The following is a 6,003-nucleotide window of genomic DNA, read 5'->3' as shown; positions in this document are numbered from 1 at the left end:
TGACACCTCTGAGTTTAGAGAGTAAACTCTTTGCCAACTGTGATCTTTGATGAAACCGTGGACTCTTGTTTGTTGGCGTGTGCTTTTCATGGAGGATAATATGGAAGCGATTCTGTAGCATAAATAAAAAGCAAAGTCAAAACCAGAAATGCTTTTTCATTTTCAAAATGAAGCTGCATTTTTTGACTCAAAATTAAAAAGAAAAAGGAATATTTCAAAATGCTTTTTCATTTTATACTTAAAACCGCTTATTCTGTGTCATAATTAAAACGAAAATGCAAAGAGGGGATTGCATTTGCATTTTAACATCCACCCCGCGCAAGTTGTCACAATATTCATTTAGAAAAAGCAATAGCAGAGGGGAGGCGGGGCGATGACGTCACTGCTTTCTCCGTGTGTCCGGCTGCTGACTGACGCACACACCAGGAGCAGACTGTGTTAGCGGCAGAGACGAGGGTTTTGTGATGGTTGTGAACTTCTGATGAGTTTCCACAGCTTCTAAGGACTAAGTAGCTGCATGTCCGCCTTCTGCGGTCCTCCTCCCGACGCACCGCGGACAAGCTTTGTTCTTCAGACCGCCAGCTGCCTTCGCACAGCGGAGCGCGAAGCTCCCGATGATCGCTGAAGGCGGAAATGCTGCTGCGATCTGAGAAACCATCATATGAATTTGTGTTTCCAGTGGTGTCCAGAACAAAATAAAGACATGTAATTCACAGATATTTACACCTTGATCTGCAGCTTTGCGGTGAATTTGCTGTTTGATGACAGCTGGAGCCCCATCAACAGACAGCAGATTTCTCCATGCTAAACGTTTGCTGGTTGGACCAAAAACACTCACTCAGCGCGAAGCTGCATGAGACTATCTTCATAATGTGCTTTTATTACAGTTATGCTAATATTTAAGGGCCTGCCCTGCTCGATCATATGTTTTTAAATCCGTGCGGTCAGACGACGCTAAAGTTGGCTTACGTTGGCTTCACAGCTTCTGATTCGCGAGGGAGCTAAAGGAACATTCTGCTGCATTTTTCACATTAAGATCACCTAAAACCGGGTCCTGTTCAAAAACCGCTGGACCTGGCCAGCTCAAACCTGGATTCCTGGATCTTAATAAATCAAACAGCAAATTCACCGCAAAGCTGCAGATCAAGGTGTAAATATCTGTGAATTACATGTCTTTATTTTGTTCTGGACACCACTGGAAACACAAATTCATTTGATGGTTTCTCAGATCGCAGCAGCATTTCCGCCTTCAGCGATCGTCGGGAGCTTCGCGCTCCGCTGTGCGAAGGCAGCTGGCGGTCCGAAGAACAAGGCTTGTCCGCGGTGCGTCAGGAGGAGGATGGCAGAAGGCGGACATGCTGCTATGTAGTCCTGAGAAGCTGTGGAAACTCATCAGAAGTTCACAACCATCACAAAACCCTCGTCTCTGCCGCTAACACAGTCTGCTCCTGGTGTGTGCGTCAGTCAGCAGCCGGACACACGGAGAAAGCAGTGACGTCATCGCCCCGCCTCCCCTCTGCTATTGCTTTTTCTAAATGAATATTGTGACAACTTGCGCGGGGTGGATGTTAAAATGCAAATGCAATCCCCTCTTTGCATTTTCGTTTTAATTATGACACAGAATAAGCGGTTTTAGGTATAAAATGAAAAAGCATTTTGAAATATTCCTTTTTCTTTTTAATTTTGAGTCATTTGATGCAGCTTCATTTTGAAAATGAAAAAGCATTTCTGTTAATCCATTTTAATTGTCAAATTAGACATTTCTAAATGAATTATGCTACACATTTACCAGGGACCTTTTTGAAAATGAAATGTCAAATACCATTTTCTTTATCATTTTAATTAAGTGACAGAAAAAGCTGTGTTGAAGTATAAAATGATAAAGCATTTTGAAGTATTGCTTTTTCTTTTTAATTTTGAGTCAAAAAATGCAGCTTCATTTTGAAAATTAAAAAGCATTTCTATTAATCCATTTTAATTGTCAAATTAGACATTTCTAAATGAATTATGCTACACATTTACCATGGAAGGTCTTGAAAATGAAATGTCAAATACCATTTTCATTATCATTTTAATTAAGTGACAGAATAAGCTGTGTTGAAGAAGGAAATGAAAAAGCATTTTGGTGGATTGCTTTTTCATTTTATTTTTGAGTCAAAAAATGCAGCTTCATTTTGAAAATTAAAAAGCATTTCTGGTTTTGACTTTGCTTTTTATTTATGCTACAGAATCGCTTCCATAGGATAAAACCAAATGAGTCACATCTCCATAGACACCTTAACCAGATGAAAACTGCTTTAATGAACTAAAACAATGCACGATCTGGCAGCTGATTATGTGCTCCGAGGGGAAAAGCATAGCCTCCTCGCTGCCTCTTCACAGCACCGTCCAGGCCACAGCACAACCCCACCAACCAAACTTCTGCCAAACCCGCTGGCCTTCTGCTTGTCGGCTCAAAGCGTTTGATCCACGATTGATCCTCTGGTCCTGTGACGTTTTGTCAGTGGATGATAGGTGGTGTTTGTGAGCAGCTCCTGAGGATTGCTGTCCATCCATCCATCCACACACAAATGTGTCTGTGTGTAAATGCCCCCGACCTCCCCCACACCATCTGCTCAGAGAAACAGAGTCCCTCCAGCTCCCTGTAGGCCACTTTAGCAGAGCTCAGCCATGACTCTGAATTAAAACCGGGCAGAGAGGGCACTTCTTGATTTGCACAGCTGGCTGTTGGAACATCTGATTCAGTTACAGCCGGTAACTTCAGAAATAAACGTCTTTGAAGATCTTTGACTAAATACTGCCTGACCCAAATAGACCTAGACCCTCCCCTTACAGTAACACATTTCATGGACCTTAAAAATCCCAAACTCACCTCCAAAATTTATAAGATGTTATCAGACATAGATGAAACCATTTACTTACCCATGACAAAATGGGAGTCTGAGCTATCATTGAATTCTAGTGATCAATTTTGGCTACAGATCTGTTTGAATGCCTTTAATATGACCAAAAGCCCTAATCTGCAACTTATTCAATACAAGATTCTCCACAGAACTCACTACACTGGACAGAGGTTATTTAAAATGGGTCTCAATCAGTCTGCTACATGCACACAGTGCATAGGTAACAACATAGACGACTATTTGCATGCCCTGTGGGTCTGTCCACCTGTCCAATCATTCTGGCGTAAGGTTTGTGAGGATTTATCAATCTGGTTTAATCATAAGATTCCTGCTTGCCCCAAATTCTGCTTATTAGGTGACCTGAATAACATCAACATGGAATCTAACAAGGCTTATATGGTTCTCACCGCTGTATGTATCGCAAAGAAAACTATCCTCCTAAACTGGAAATCTAAAAATAATCTTAGCATCAACCACTACAGAAACCTCATGTCAGAGCATATTAGTTCAGAGATAATGTCCTCCACAAAAAACCTGTCGGCTTCAGACTCTCCCTGGCTCCAGCTGGTTAGTCACATCACCTAGTGGGGGTGGGATGGTGATAGGTTGAGCCGGGTCCTGGCTGGTTGGGTGGGCCGGGGTGGGTTTGGGGGGGTGGGCTCTGCCGGGCCTGTCGTTCTCCCGGCTCGGGGCTCTGGTTGCCTGGGTGGGGTGGTGGTGGGGGCGCACACTCTGCCGGCAACTTGGCAGGGGTTCCTGTGCGGGTGCATGCTGGGCGCAGGGTAGGCAGTGCGGCTGACCGGGAACGGCGGCCGGGTGCCGTGCTGGGTGGCTGGTCGCCGTGGCGGGGGCTGGGGGGGGGGGGGGGGGCTTGGGGCTCTGGGGCCTGGGGTCGTCTGCCCGTGGCCGGTGTTTCGCCCGTGGCCGGTAGTTGGCCTGGCCCCCCGGGGGGTCGGCGCCGCAGTCACAGCAGGGGTTAATGGGTTCACTTGGGTGGGTTTATTTCATTATTATTATTATTATTATTATTATTATTATTATTATTATTATTATTATATTAATTATTTTATTATTATTATTATTATTATTTTATTATTTATTTATTTATTTTTTGGGGGGGGGGGGCCTGGGGGGGCAGTGTGCTAGTCCTTAGGGGGGCCAGGGTATGAATGGTGGGGCTGGACCCCCTGCCCCCCCGTTCTGGCACCGGGACCCTTCCTTGCTGGCTGTCTCTCGGCGCCGCGAGGCTCTGGCCTCCAACTGCGACTGGCTTGGCGTTTCTGGCTGCCCGGCCGCTCTGGGAGGGGGGGCGCCTACCGCGGCCGGCTGGGGGGCCGGTCGCTCGGGGGAGCCTTCTCCCCCGGTTGTGCCCATCCGCCCGCTCCTCCCCGCTCTCACCGAAACAAATATTGCACACAGGCACATAGGGCCCCGGGATCTGGATGGGAGGGGTATGCTGGCGGGGCTCACTGGGGATGCCCCTCTCTGGGTTCTCGTTGGCACCCGCCCTCCTCCCCGCTTTTTACTTGCATATTAGACACTCTGATTCATCTAGGGCCTTGTGGAGAGGGTCTGGTGTAGGGGGGCACAGTGAAACATCCGTGCTCACCTTTCGCTGGCCCCCCCACAATTTTAACTTCCTCTGTAGACACACACACTGCATGCTAGCAGCACACACACAGCAAATACACACCACTCACAGAGGGACTCCAGAGTGGGGGGCTTTGCGGCTTGGCAGCGGTGGAGCCCCCCACACTGGTGACCTCCTATTTTACCTGCAGCACACACACAGCACTCCCACACCTCCATACATGGGTGGGGTCGGGGGGGGGCGGCCGGTCTTCACCCGCCTGGTCCTCTCAGGGCGGCCGGGCTTATGGGTGTCCTGTCGGCTGCGGGAGGGGTCGGGCATGCGGCGCTGGGGGTCGGCCGGCTGGGGGGGGGGTTACTGCTTGGCGGCGGGGGTAGGGAGGGTAACCAGATGATTGTGAGTATGTGTGTGTGAGTGCATGGGTAGGACCGACCTGGGGGCTGGCTCGCTGGGACCCTCTGGGGCTTTCCCTCCCCATCACAGAGAGGGGAGGGCACTGAGAGGGTTGGGGAGGGGGGGTCAGATATTATGGCGGGGGGGGGGGGGGGGGGGGGTTGTAGTGCGTAGGGTTTTAGGGGGGTGGCTGTGGCTGTGGGTGCGTGGCGATCCCTGGGTTGCTAGGGTCGCGTGCCTGGGCTGGCTTGCGGGGACGGGGCGCCGGTCGGGTGGTGGCCGGCTCATGGGTTCCGGGGGCCCTGGCTTCGTCCCTGGCCTTTGTCTCGGTGTCCGGCGCCCGGTGGCCCCCATGGCTGCCGCCTGGTACGGCTAAGCGCTCCTGTCTTGTGGCCTGGGGGCCGGACACTGGGTTCGCTTGTGCCTCTGGGCATTGGGGGGGCCCCTGTAGGGGGGCCCTCTCTGTGCCTGGCTGGTGGGGTGGGGGGTCCCCTCCTCCTCCCCTCCCGGGCTGCCTGGGTCCGGATGCTGGGGGGGCTTCTGGCCTGGGGGGCTCTCCTCCCCTCTCCTGGTCTGGCTGGTCTGGCTGGGTAGGATCTGGCTCCCTTTATGAACACACGGTTCACGTCGGCAGCATGCATGTATCTCCACCCCCACGTGCACGTGCACACTCCACACTGCTCCCTGTCTGCTTCATCCCTCCTCCTTACCTACAGTGTATTGATGAACAGATTTTTTTTCGCTCATCTTAGTGTCAGATTTTCACCTTTGATGTAACATTCGTCTTTCCAGCAGATCTGGTATAATTGTTACAGCTTAAATTAATAACTTAGTCAAATCAGTGCTTGTATCCCCCACCTTTTCACCTTTCTTCCTTTTACTCTCTTCCACCCTCCCCTCACATTCTTCCCCTCTCCCTCCCCACACACACTAAATGTAACAAATAAATAAAAAATAATACGACAAAAAGGGGTTTATACAAATCTACACTCTAGTTTCTTGAAGCTATATAACCTCTTTTTGTGATAGTAAAACCTGTCCAACACAAAAAGCCTTCAGCTCTAATCTGTTTGCTCAGCTGTTGGACAGAACAAGTTAAATAAAAGAAAGAAAAGA

Source organism: Oryzias latipes, chromosome 10 (assembly GCF_053564925.1).
Source record: "Oryzias latipes strain Hd-rR chromosome 10, Olatipes_Hd-rR_3.1".
NCBI classification, from domain to species: domain Eukaryota; kingdom Metazoa; phylum Chordata; class Actinopteri; order Beloniformes; family Adrianichthyidae; genus Oryzias; species Oryzias latipes.
The sequence above is the reverse complement of the archived record's forward strand: the minus strand, read 5'-3'. Positions refer to the sequence as shown.